The sequence below is a fragment of the Dipodomys spectabilis genome, unplaced genomic scaffold (genome assembly GCF_019054845.1).
Source record: "Dipodomys spectabilis isolate Male_0828 unplaced genomic scaffold, ASM1905484v1 ptg000085l, whole genome shotgun sequence".
In the NCBI taxonomy this organism is placed as follows: Eukaryota; Metazoa; Chordata; class Mammalia; order Rodentia; family Heteromyidae; genus Dipodomys; species Dipodomys spectabilis.
The window spans coordinates 1826552-1840739 of record NW_024870762.1 but is presented as its reverse complement, the minus strand read 5'-3'; the positions used below and the strand labels follow the sequence as shown (position 1 = coordinate 1840739).

The 14188-nt window shown below is 45.3% G+C and overlaps 1 protein-coding gene across 3 annotated transcripts in view; it reads left to right on the top strand.

Moving 5' to 3' along the window:
* The window catches only part of Tbc1d22b (TBC1 domain family member 22B), a 63141-nt gene that overhangs the window by 32811 nt on the left and 16142 nt on the right, over positions 1–14188 (top strand). The gene's annotated exons all lie outside the window — the stretch shown is intronic.

Sequence of the window (14188 nt, the reverse complement as noted above, 5' to 3'; positions counted from 1 at the left end):
TTAATAAACACCCCATAGGTCTTTGATTTCACAGATGAAGTCTAAGGTTCTCTGCCTCTTTACCAGTGGCATGGCCAGAACTAGGGCTGGTGGGTCATTGTGTGAATTTGGGGAACTACCTCATCATAGTCAGGTTTTCCAAGGGGGCCTGCAGGGGAGGGGTTTGCCCTTCTACAAGGCAGTCTCAGAACATTAAAGCACCTGAGTACCAGCTCATTGTACCGCCCGCAGAACTGGGAATGAGGGTGGGGTCGTGTGCTCTCGGGTGGTCACGCAGCGTTCTTCTCATCGCTGCCGTGACTCCACCCCTCCCCTTGGCACTGGGCCTTTCTGTGATATGTATAACTGCTTTCTTGTCTTAGGATCTGGTTGAGTAGTGTGTGCCTGTGCATGCGTATGCATGTACACACACACACACCACTGACCCACAGCACCTCAGGTATGAAGGGTGCACCTTCACACTTCCTGAGGTCTAGTCTGGATGAGGCAGCACAGAGATGCACCTCAGCCACAGACCTTACCTGGGTCTTGAATATCTCTGACCTAGGAAGATGAGGCCCATATATTTTTTACAAAAACTTGTTATATTAAATTGCAAATGCATGTCAAAGTAGCATTACCCTGTTACCACTCAACTTCAGCAATTAATCTTATCTATCTATAATTCCATCCATCTTGGTGCAGTGTTTTGATATTGACATCAAACCTTATACCATTTCATTCATAATAATAACTATGGCTGGGCACAGTGGCTCATGCTTGTAATCCCAGCCACTTGGGAGGTAGAGATGGGAGGATCATTGGTCAAGGCCAGTCCCAGTGGAAAGTTGGTGAGACCCTATCCCAACCAATAAAAAGCTGAGTGTAGTGGTGCTTACCTGTTATGCCAACTATTCTGGAGACATAAATATGAGGATTATGGCCTAGACCAGCCAGGGCAAAAGGCATTTGAGAAAATAAAGCAAAATGAGCTGGAAGCATGACTCAGGTGGTAGAACATCTTCCTAGTAAGTTCGAGGCTCTGAGTTTAAATCCCAGTACTGCTCTCCCCCCGAAGGAAAAGTAATAATGGCTCTCCAGTATTATCTGAAATATACAGTCAGTGTTCATGTTCAGCCAGTTGTTTAAGTTGGGTCCAGATGAGACCCACATGGTATAGACTTGGTTGGTAAATCTTTCATCTATCTGTCCCTCCTTCATTTATTTTCTTTAGGAGTCTGTAGCTTTTACTAGGATTTTTCTGGTTTTTCATGGGAGGACCTTGTCAGGCCAAGCAGTAATACATTCTGATTTCTAAAGCCCTGTTCTGCCTGTAAAGTACTTTGACATATCTGATTTCAGGTGCAAAGTCCAAGGGTGAGAGGCTAAATGAGCTTCCTGCGGATACCCTGATCTCTGACCTTCGTCCTGTGCTCGTGATATGAGTGGGATCTCACCTTGAGTCCCTGTGCTTGGATGACAAATGGCTCTCCTTACACTATTCTCTGCCCAAAGCAGGCAGCATGCTTTTCCCCTCCTTACTTAAAGAAAAACTATGGCAGAAGTACATACTGTTCAAGCAGCCAGAGCAGTATAGAAGCGTTACCGCATACCTCCATAGCCACACCCCCACCTGAGACTCTTCTTGTCAGTCTTTCAGTGTGTATTTCATTTTCTTGTGTGTGCATGGAAAAACATATTGTGTGTGGGTATACAGAGAAATGGGAACAAAAGGTTTATACTTTCCTATATCTTGCTCATTTTTAATCCAAAAATCTCATATCCAGCTTGTTCCAAGTGTGGACATTAGATTTATTTTCAGTAGTTATTTCAGTAGTAAGGCCTTTCTGCCATTTATTTGGCAGTTTGTTCTTTTGTGGAAGAAATTTAAGTTGCCTATAATTTTTAGCTATAATAAATAATATTGCAACCAATAGCCTTCTACATATTATCTGTTATATTTGTGTTCAACTACATATTGCACCTCAAGGATCCTAGAAGTGAAATTTCTTGTCCTAAGAGCATGCCAAATAAGAACTACTAAATTATACATCAGAAAATTGATTGGTGGATGCACTTTTCCTCACATCCTTAGCAGAGATATCATTTAGTAAAGTCATGTTTCACTACTCTGGAAATTACACTATGGTGTGCCTTTCAGGTTTTATTTTACTTGCTTGTCACTGAGATCACACATTGTTGCTTTTATTTTTTTTTCTTTCCTTTTTTGGGGCTTAAATATAGGGCCTGGTACTCTTGCTTGTTTTTTTTTTTTTTTACTCATAGCTGGTGCTCTACTACTTGAGCCACACCTTCAGTCCAGCTTTTTGCTTGTTAATTGGAGATGGAGTCTTTCAGATTCATCTGCTTGGGCTGGCTTCAAACCTTGATTCTTAGATCTCAGCCTTTTGGGTAGCTGGGATGATCTGTGTGCATCACCGTTTCTTGGCAATGCATCTTATGTGTATTATTGTTTCTTCTGTGATGTTTTTTCAGTTGTTTGCCAGGTTTTTTTTTTGTTGTTGTTTCATTTTGGTCTTTTGAGATACAGTCTTGGTACATAGCCTAGGTTGACCTTACACTTGTAATTCTTCTGCCTTAGCCTCCCAAGTGCTAGGATTGCAGGTGTGTACCACAATGCCCAGCCCTTACTCAATCAGTTTTAAAAATGGATTTTTGGTTTGTCATGTTTTGTAAAAGATGTTTTAATAGATTAGATATACTTATCTTTCATTTGGTATGTGTTAAAAAGATGTTGAATCACATGAAATTGCTAATAGTCAAGTGTTTTGTTTTTTTGTCCCTAAATATGGCAATTTTTTTGTTTGTTTGGTTTTGGTCTGGTCCTGGGGCCTGAACTCTGGGCCTGGGCGCTGTCCCTCAGTTCTTCAGCTCAAGGCTAGCGCTCTACCTCTTGAGCCACAGCGCCACTTCCGGCTTTTTTTTTCTTTTTGCTTATGTGCTGCTGAGGAATCGAACCCAGGGCCTCATGCATGCAAGGCAAGCGCTCTACCACTGAGCCACCTTCCCAGCCCCTAAATATGGGAATTTTTTATGATTTATTCTTGTATTTTTCTCCCCAGGCCATCATTTGTTTCTTCTTTGAATTTATTATGTTTCCTATGTGGAACTTAACCAAATTTTATGTAGTCAGATTTTTCATTATGTTTTGAGCCCTTATTACAAGTTAGGGATAAGAGAGAGGGAAGACGATAATGTGGAGCTAGGTGTCGGTGGCTCACATCTATAATCCTACTCACAAGGCTGAGGTCTGAGGATTGATGTTTGAAGCCAACCCAGGTAGGAAAGTCAGTGAGATTCTTATTTCCAATTAATTACCAAAAAAGCCCAGGGTTAGTGCCCAGGCCTTGAGTTAAAGTCCTGGGACTGACACACACACACACACACTCCACTAGTAAGTTATTTTCTTGTATTACAGGGGTTGAGATGTAAACTTTTATTCTAATTTTATGGATAATTATTTCATTGCCATGCATAAGTAGTACATTTTTTTTTACTAGTGTGCAATCTCTCTTCAGAATTTTATATAAATCCTTTATTTCTGTGGCTCTACTTTATTTTCCATTTATCTCCATTCCTATCAAGTGCCACAGGGCACAGATTTTGTTTTTGAGATTTAGAGTGTGTGTGTATGTGTGTGTGTGTGTGTGTGTGTGCATGTGTGTGAACCCATGCCTTCTCAAGAACATGTGTGTATTTAATCTCAGGACCAATCTCTCCTCTCTTTCTTTCTCTGTCTCTTTCTGTCTCTCTCTGTAATACTGAGATTGAACTCAGCACCTTGTACTTGCTAGGCTGAATATTATATAGTATGGCTATTCTGCATATCCCTCTGTCTCACTGGGAATAAACCCAGGGCTTAGAGCAGCAAGGCTGTCACTGCACCTCTGAGCTACAACCCGAGCCTCCCACATCTTGTTATCTCTCCATCCATTGATGGACAAATTAATGCTTTAACCAGGCCTGCAGACTCCTCGCCAGCCTCTAGCTTTTTCTGTTGCCAAGATGCAGCATTGTGGGTCTGAACACTGGTTTTCTTGATCTACTTTTCTCCACTTGGCTGATGGCAGCATCCTGACAAGGCAGCTTCTATGGAAGGTTTTTCACTACAAGTGCTTGATGTGGTGACAGTGCCAGTGTCTCTGCTGGAGAGAGAGTCTTGCGACTGACATGGGTCTCTGACATGGGTGGCCTCTGCGGGCTTCTGAGATGAGGCAGTATTATCCTGTGACTAACAGTGTGACATCAAACACATACTTCTAGGTAATGTGTACCATGATGTCCAGCACAAGAGCAGCGTCCTCCAAAAGATTACACCTGCTCCGTTTGAGAAAAGGCATGCCTGCTGCTTTGTTCCCGTGTAAAAATAAGCAGTGATCAGATACGTGTTCTTTTGCCTTTGCATGAAGCAGTGTAGGATTTTAATTTGAAATCTTCCTTAGAGGCATGTTAGTAATGGCATGCACAGGCCTCTGAGTGGCACATCCAGTTCCCTGAGTCACACTGACACCTACTCACATCGTCGGTGATCAGTTAGGATTAGCCTGGCTACATGTGACCAGGACCTCAAATGACAATGCTACAGAAAAGCCTGCTTCTCTTACCTGACAAGTCCAGAGGCAAGCATTCTGGGGTTTGTTTGATGCCCAAGATATCAGGATCCAAGATACCAGGGACCCAGGCTCCTCTCTCTTGTTCGGCTATCTTTAGTATGCAGCTTCTCACCATCCAATATGATCCAGAATACTGATTTGTGCTCCAGCCATCACATCTACATTCCATCCAACACAGAGGGAGAATACTCCTGTTCAAAGACGCTCATGCTTGTATCTCTCTTGTGTAAACTCAGACTTATGGGTAATCAAGCATGAGGCTGGAAAACAGGACCCTGAAGGGTTCTGTCACCAAGGGGGAGGGAACGTTCCTCACAGCTGGCAGTCTCTGCATGCCTGGCATGCTCCTGTGGAGTCTCCTACCAACGGCCCTCACTCCCAATTGGCTGCGGTTTCTTGCCCCTGAAGTCAGAAAGGCTAAGATTTGTCCATGGCTCGCTTTTCTCACTTTGGGTGTTCACTCAGTTCCCAGGCTCTGGTGACGAACGTCTTGCTCCTGTCATCCCTCCTCCCTTTGAAGCTGCCATTCTCGCCTGGTACTCAGCACCCACAGCTGAGCACACTTCTAGCACTTTCCCCTCACCATTGTTTCCCTCCTGCTCCCTGCCACCAAACTGTGACTCTTGGAAGCCAGAGGCTAGTTTAAATCTCTGTGTTATACTCTCAGGACCTTTATTTTGGTGTTCAAAATAGGCATTCCACTCTTGAAAAATTTGCAAGATGCACAGGGACTAACTGTGCGGTGCTGAGTTTGGCCACTAGAGGGCGGTGAAGTACTTTTCTGACAGGGAGCATTTGAATGGGGCAGGAGGTGGAGACACCGCTCAGTCTGTAAAGTGTCTGCTGAGTATGCAGTCTGAGCAGGCCACTGCTGGGTACTGAGTGAAAACCATTGAGAGATTTAGTCAGGAAAAATAGAAACACTGTGTAGGAATATTTTTAGCAACTCAATTCATACAAGTGAAAACAATCCTCTTGTCCATTAAAAGCCATTCATGCCATGGAATAGTACTTAGCAGCAAAGGAATGTATGTTGATGCATGCCACAAGGAAGAACCTCAAACTGAACAGATGCCAGCTACCAAAAAAGCACTATTGGATGATTTGCCTCCCTTTCAGTCTAGTCCAGAAATAAGCGCAGTGAGCCTGTGGTGGTAGAAATCAGAACAGAGGTTGCTTTTGATGGGAAGTGGGTGTGAGGAAACTTGCCTGGGGTAATAGAAATGCTCTTGATTTGATGAGCACAGATATTACTAGAACTCACAGAACTATGCATGAATGTCCAGACTGCTATAGGTTAGTTATACCTTTAACTGCTGTGAACATTTTTTTTTTTTTTGTCAGTTGTGGGCCTTGAACTCTGGGCCTTAGCGCTGTCCCTCAGCTCTTCAGCTCAAGGCTAGCACCCTACCACTTGAGCTTCAGCGCCACTTCCTAGTTATACCTTTAACAAAAGAAACCAACACTCTTCTTTATAGAGTTTAAAATTTTGGTGGGTTAGTGGGTAGATGCTTGTTGGAGGGGGTTGGCGAAAGAGAATGAATATGGTTCATGTTCATGAATATGGTTTATAGATATGAAAATAGAACTGTGAGCTTGTTGAAATTGTTTTAAGGAAGGGAGAAAGGGAGAGATGGGAGCATTGATTGGAATGTATTGTATTCATGTGTAGAAATGTCATAATGAAATCCTCTCCCCCAGTATGCTAATATTTGCTAATAAAGTTTTCTTAAGTGGATACAAAGAGACAATAAGTTGAAAAATGATAAAGTATTTATTAGATTGGGATGAGTACTGCCCTAATTTCATTTGAAAAAGAAGCCCAAGCCTACGTACTTTATAAGTAAAATAGTTTATTATTTAAAAAAAATTTCATTTTGCTAGTCCTGGGCTTGAACTCAGGGCCTGGGGCACTGTCCTTGAGCTTCTTTTGCTCAAGGCTAGCACTCTACCACTTGAGCCACAGCACTACTTCTGGATTTTTCTGTGTATGTGGTACTGAGGAAACGAACCCAGGGCTTCATGCATGCTAGGCAAGCGCTCTACCACTGAGCCACATTCCTACCCCTAAGATAGTTTATTTTGAGCTGGTAGTTCTCTCCTGTAATCTTAGCTACTTGGGACTCTTTGAGATCTGGATTGAAGTTTGAGGCTATCCTGAGTAGAATGTTTGTGAAACTTCTTTTGAATTAATAGTTGGGTATGGTGTCTGCCATTCAGCTTTGCAGGAGGCTGAGGTCATTAGGAGGTGCCCCTGTCATGCCTGCCCAGCCTGGTGAATCTCCCCCAAATATCCAGCACCCATACTACGACATGGGACAGCCCTGAGTTCCTCTCCAGTCCCCACCCATCTCCGCCTCCCCGCCCTGCCACACTAACTACTAAGCTGACTTACTGTAACATCTAGATTCATTTTTGCCTGTTACTAAACTTTATCTGCATTGAGTCATACAACAAGGGGTTTCCATGTGAATGCTGTTGTTTGGGAGGGAATTGAGGAATGGGGTTGATGCTGAGGTTTTAGCACTCACCCTGGCCGGCACTCTTACTCTTCCCTCAAGATGACTCTGGCCCTGTCTTGGGAGAAGCACTTCAGATGCAGGCTCTTCTCAGCAGCAGATCATGTGGAAGACAGCCCAGCTGAGCCGCCAGCACTGGAGAGCGGTGTGTGTGTGTGGTGTGTGTGTGTGTGTGTGTGTGTGTGTGTGTGTGTGTGTGTGTGTGTGTGTGTGTGTGTGTGTGTGTGTGTGTGTGACAGCCCAGCTGAGCCGCCAGCACTGGAGAGCGGTGTGTGTGTGGTGCAGCAGATCATGTGGAAGACAGCCCAGCTGAGCCGCCAGCACTGGAGAGCGGTGTGTATGTGGTGTGTGTGTGTGTGTGTGTGTGTGTGTGTGTGTGTGTGTGTGTGTGTGTGTGTGTGTGTGTGTGTGTGTGTGTGTGACAGCCCAGCTGAGCCGCCAGCACTGGAGAGCGGTGTGTGTGTGGTGTGTGTGTGTGTGTGTGTCTCCAGTGTCTGCAGTACAACTTTCTCCAGTGTGTGTGTACATGTCTCCAGAGTCTGCAGTACAACATTCTCCATTGCTGGCCTGCCCCCTCCCTGCTCCATTGCTGGCCTGCCCCCTCCCTGCCAGTGAGCCAGAAATAAGACATAGCAGCGCAGCAGGAGGAATTTGAGGTGACCTAACCTACCTCCTCTGAGCTTAGAGGACTGCTGTGAGCCTCGGACATTGCACTAGAGACCCTCCCCCTCCCCGGGGCTGTTGAGGCTTTGGGTGTCTTGGTGACACAATGACTGTCTCCTGAGTGGTCTTTGGGCAGTCTTTGGAAGACGTGTGGGACCTTGAATACTCAGGTTTATGCTATACAATCTGTGGGGTCACCTCCCCCCTCAAAGTCAGACTTAACCAGCAGCCACTGGTGCTTGCTAACTTGACGCACAAATCATATGAACACCTAGGAAACATAGAGAAAAATAGAAGGTGTGTGGGCTTTTCTCTTATTTTTTCAGTTCTGCTTTTTTATTTAAAAATGTTTTCAAATTGTTATCATAAAGGTGATCTACAGAGACTATTTTTTTTCGGTCGGTCCTGGGGTTTGAACTCTGGGCCTGGGCACTGTCCCTCAGCTCTTCAGCTCAAGGTGAGCACTCTACCACTTGAGCCACAGCACCATTTCGGGTTTTCTGGTGGTTTATTGGAGATAAGAGTCTCACCAACTTTCCTGCCTGGGCTGGCTTTGGACCTCTATCCTCAGATCTCAGCCTCCAGAGTAGCTAGGATTACAGGTGTGTGCCACCAGCGCCCGGCCAGAGACTTTTTAAAAATCAGTTTTTACCAGAGTCATATGACTCACATACACTCAGGTAAACAGAGTGACTGACAGGTTCTGTGGGCAGCTGCCTCTCTGCACCTTCAAAACCCCGCATCTTCTCTGATGGGCAGAAATGGGTGTGCTGACACAACTACATCCCTGTGGTCGGGCTTTTCTCTGGACGAACTTGAGTATGTCTCCCCTGTATATCCAGCTCTCTTCAGAGACAACTCACTCTTCTTCTGTGTCAGGTGGTTTGGCCTTGCTGGGCTTGGCCATGTGGCCGCTCCACCCTCTACATACTAAATGTTTTGTGCTCTTGGTGGTCTTGGTTGTTGTCATCAAGTTCTTTCATGAAAATGCCAGAGGCGGGAGCATTGCTTGAGCCCAGGAGCTCAAGGGCAGCCTGCACATCATGGTGAGACTTTGTCTTGTTTAGATGATTTTTTTTTTTTTGCCAGTCCTCGGGCTTGAACTCAGGGCCTGGGCACTGTCCCTGAGCTTCTTTTGCTCAAGGCTAGCACTTGAGCCACAGTGCCACTTCTGGCTTTTTTTGAGTAGTTTATTGGAGATAAGAGTCTCACAGACTTTACTTGCCCAGGTTGGCTTTCAACCTCAGATCTCAGCTTTCTGAGGATTATAGGTGTGAGCCATCAGTGCCTGGCTTGAATTTAGGTGTTAGAAACCAACCACAAAGGAGGAAGGCTTTGGAAGGTACCTCATCTACAGTTCACCCTAGAACGGCTCACCAGGTCCCAAAAGCTGGGGTTTGCCATGGGATCATAGATGGCTCCTGTCGGGGCCTGAGGCGGTGCATGGACAAGTTATTCTTGTCAGTTTAGGCAAAACCGGTTCTTCCCAAAGCTGTCAGGGTGTTTGTGAGGCACTTAATAAGCTGGTTTCAGGCCCAGGACTCGGCAGCTCTCAAGATAAATAATTGCGACTCAATTCCCCCCACCTCACTCCAGCGTTTTATCAGCTAATAAATGAGCGTGTTCTGTCAAGCCCAGAGTGGGCAATTTGGTTTTCATAAAGAGCTTTTGAGTTTCCTCCTCTCAGATGCCTTGCCTCTTAAAATAGCCATAAAACATCTCCAAAGCTCCCATTTCCTCCAGTCTGAGGCTGGCTGCTGTTGCTTGTCATGCCAGCCAAAGCCTGCCCTCACTGGAGACCGCGTGGCTGGCCTGGCGGCCAGGCTCCGCTTCAATTACGTGTTGATTTCCTCAAGTGGACACTTAATGATCCTCCGAACAGATTGTTTATGCTGAACTCGGCTCTGCAGAGAACAGTAGCTCCTCCTCTCTCCACTGCTGCTTTCTGGTACACTCTGCTCACAGTGTTTGACTGAATGTGTGAATTTTATCCTCAGCAGGCAGAGAAAGAATGAAACACTTCCTCCCACCCTACAGTGCTGGTGAACGGTCCCTGGCAGAAGGACAGTAGACAGCAGACAGCAGCCCCCACTCAAGTCCCCAAACAGGGTTCAGCATAGCTAAAGTAGGCACTGAGAGGGGCCGCCTACCCAATTGTGACCTCTTGCAGTGGTTTTTCCCAAGACCAAAAAGTAAAAGCAGGAACTTTTGAAAATTGACTTTTGATCTTTTTGTTGGTTATGGGGCTTGAACTCAGCGCTTGGATGCTGTTCATGAGCTCTTTTGCTCAAGGCTAGTGATCTACCCCCTTGTACCACAGTTCTACTTCCACTTTTTGAGTGGTTAATTGGAGATAAGAGTCTCATGGGGACTTTCCTGCCTGCTGGCTTTGAACTGTAATCCTCAGATCTCACCCTCCTGAGTAGCTAGGATTACAGGCATGAACCACCAGCACCCAGCAAAAATTGACTTTTTGCTTTTGGTTGTGGGGCTTAAACTCTGGGCCTGCACTCTGTCCCTTAGCAATTCAGCTCAAGGCTAGCACTCTACCTCTTGAGCCACAGTGCTACTTCCAGTTTTCTGAGTGGTTTATTGGAGATAAGAGTCTCACGGACTTTCCCCTGCCTTGGCTGGCTTTGAACCACAATCCTCAGATCTCAGCCTCCTGAGTAGCTAGGATTACATGTGTGAGCCACCGGCACCCAGCTAAAATTGACTTTTTTTTAAGGTATGTTTTGGGATTGCAGGTTTGTTGCTTTGGATTAGGCAAGGCTACATAATAGAGATTTTAAATGTCAAGGTCGAAGCCTATTTGTTCATGTAACAGTTGTGATAATGCTAGTTAACATTTACATGATGCCTATTTCATGCGGGGCTGTTGTTAACACTTGCCATATTTTAACTCAATATCATCCTCATACTATTCTTGATATGATAGTGATAGGACAGTGAGAAGTGGGCCACGGAAGGCAGTCATTTGCCAGGTGAGTTGTGAATGCGCGGTGGTCAGGATTTGGGCTCAGTGTGGCTCCCGAGTCTGTGCTTGGCTGGTAGGCTGAGTTCCCCCTTGCCCCTTGTGGCTGTGCAGTGCATGGTATCCCAGTGTGTGTTCTGGAATCTGAGTATGCCCAGGTTGGAGAAGACCCTTCTAGTTGTGATGGGGCTCTGGATCTTCCTGTGGGAAATGCATAAGGAGTGGCAATGGTCTTTGTCTGGAGCCTTTCTTGTGGGTGTCGCAGTTTCCTTGTAGCTCTGTTCTATTGGTAAAGGAGCTGCTGCTGAGGGGAGGGGAGGGGAGGGGAACGGAGCGCACACTTCCTGATGAGGAGAGGGCCTCCTCCTTCCTACCCAGTTGGGAAGCTGCTCCTGAGAATGGGCTGCCCAAGTCTGAAACCCACCAGTTCTCTTGCAGGCTCCAAGGGCACGGCATTGTTTGTGGGTAGTGTTTGAGGGCTCTATCCCTGAGGAAGCAAAGTGGCAGGGAGGCCCGCTGGGCAGAAATGAGTTAAGAGTATGTACAGCAACCCGGAAAGATCCGAGATGTGGAAGCACAAACATAAAGCAGGATTCTGAGCTGGGCCTTTGTTATGGTTCAGTATGATTAAAGTAATATATATGCCACCTCAAAACATTATGTAATAAACGCTTAAGTTAAGGCAAAGGCAAAGGATTTTTTTTGGAGGGCTTTTTAAATGTGATTTTTCATTCAGACCTTTATATGTTATCTGAATCCTTTGCTTCTGTAAGCTTAGTGTTGTTTTACAAGCCTTTTTTATTCCATTTTGATGATAAAAAGCAAGTGTAGTCAGTTTGTGGTTCTTTTTTTCTAAATAATGTGCATTTTCAGGGACTATAAAAATTATGCTTATTGTAGAAATTTTGAAAAGTCCAGTAAAGCTTAAAGAGAATAAAGTCTTTTATTTCTTCTACCTGGGGAATAAGCACTATAAACCTTGTGATATATTTTATCTTTCCCCAGTGCTTATGTAAACATACATAAATATTGTATGTATAGTAGTTGAGAGTCTACCATATATAATTTTATGCTTTGTTCCTTCCCCTTACCACTGGAACATGCTTTCCTGTGTTATTACATACTTACTCCTAATAAACTTTGTAACCAGGCACTGGTGGCTCATGCCTGTAATCCTACCTACCAGGAAGTTGAGATCTGAGGATCATGGTTCAAAGCCAGCCTGGGCAGAAAAGTCCCTGTGATACTCTTATCTCCAGTTAAGTTGTGCTGTGGCTCAAGTGGTAGAGCACTAGCCTTGAGAACAAAGAGGCTCAGGGATAATGTCCAGGCCCCAAGTTCAAGCCTCACAACCAAAAAACCACCTCATCTTTAAGTAGTGTGCCTGTTATGTGCTAGGCATGGGGGCGTCACTGTATACATGTTAACCACAACCACACTTCAAGTTAGACTTTACCTCTTTCCTAGGATCACAACTTTTCTGACAAAGTACTCCACTGTCTGTAAGAGGAGTTTTGTTTGTTATAGCCCTTGATGGCCATTAAAAAACAAAACAAAAGCCAAGTGTCAGTGGCTTACATCTATAATCATAGCTACTCAAGAGGCTGAGATCTGAGGATCACAGTTCAAAGCCAGCCCGGGCAGGAAAATCCATGAGACTATTTCCAGTAAACTACTAGGAAACTGGAAGTGGTGCTGTAGCTCAAGAGGTAGAGTGCTAGCCTTGAACTGAAAAGCTGAGGGGTAGTGCCCAGGCCCAGAGTTCAAGCCCTATGACTGACAAAAAAAAAAAAAGAACAGCCTGGGCCTGGTGGTTCACATCTGTAAACTACTTAGGAGGCTGAGATCCAAAGATTATGGTTTGAAGCCAGACTGGGCAGGAAAGTCTTCAGACTTTTATCTCCAATTAGCTTACCCTCCATCCCCACGTATACACAAAGAAAAGCTGGAAATGGAGCTGTAGCTTAAGTTATAGAATGCTGGCTTTGAGCAAAAATGCTCAGGGAGGGCTGGGAAGGTGGCTCAGTGGTGGAGCGCTTGCCTTGCATGCCTGAGGCCCTGGGTTCAATTCCTCAGCACCACATAAGCAGAAAAAGCTGGAAGTGGCACTGTGGCTCAAGTGGTAGAGTGCTAACCTTGGACTGAAGAGCTGAGGGACAGCGCCCAAGCCCAGAGTTCAGGCCCCATGACCGGCCCCCCAAAAAAATAAAAATGCTCAGGGACAGCACCTAGGCCCTGAGTTCAAGCCCCATTACCGGCACAAAAACAAACCAAACCAAAAGAAACAGAAACAAAACAGCTCTTCAAGAAGAATGAGAATGGGGCAGTGGTGGCTCACACCTGTAATCCTAGCTACTCAGGAGGCTGAAATCTGAGGATCACAATTAGAAGCCAGTCCAGACAGGCTAATGAGTCTCATGAGACTCCATGAGACTCATCTTCATTAACTAGAAAAAAGCTGGAAGTAGAGATGAGGTTCAAGTGACAGAGAACCATCCTTGTGCAAAAAAGGGATAGCACTCAGGCCCTGACGTTTAAACCCCAATACAAGCACATGTGCACACACATCGCCCTCCACATACTAATATGAATGAGAATCCACTGGTCATGGTATAGGTCAAGACATAGGTCTTAGTCATAATTCTCATCAATGAGAGGGCTGCGTTCAGAAGTCTGTGTCCAGTGGCACAAGGGACGACAGGGAACATTTTGTTTTCAGAGTAGGACTGTGAGCTAAGAAGCTGCCTTTGATGCAGAACTCAAGGGACTGAATGTTTCTTCTTGTCCTTTCACCGACATTCAATGTGGCTGTGCTGTGGGGCAGGAGAGCCTTTCTAACTGCTTCCCCTCTCTGTGGCTGAAGGGTTTTTGTGGGTCTCTTATGTTCTCCTTGCTACATGCCAAACCAGACTTCTTGTTCCCATTGCTTACGTACTGTGGGCTTCCCATGAGAAGCTAGTAGTGTTAAAGAGGTCTTGTGGCTAAGTAAGCATGGAAAGTACTGCATAAACTGAGTGGAATAGATTTACTTATTGCTGACTTCCTTGTAACTTCTCAACCGCTTTCGTATGCTCTGATTTTGGTGGCTCTCAAAGCTGGTGATGTAAAATGTGGTGTTGCTCATCTGTATTTGTTCACGAGCTCCTCCTTTGCCTGTGTCCTATGGGACTGGCATTTGGCCTGAACCCATCCTGGGAAATAGCAACTTGGAGTTAAACCCTAGAAGTACCCCGGGCTTGATACCTCTTCCTTCCCTTGTATCCCTTTACTTCTCAACAGCGAGACCAAGCATCAGCATTTGGGGTCCATCCTTACCTTGAACTGTGTGTGTGTGTGTGTGTGTGTGTGTGTGTGTGTGTGTGTGTTTGGGTGTGTGTGTGTGTGTTGGGGGGGGGTGCCTGATCCCAGCTGGTCTCACT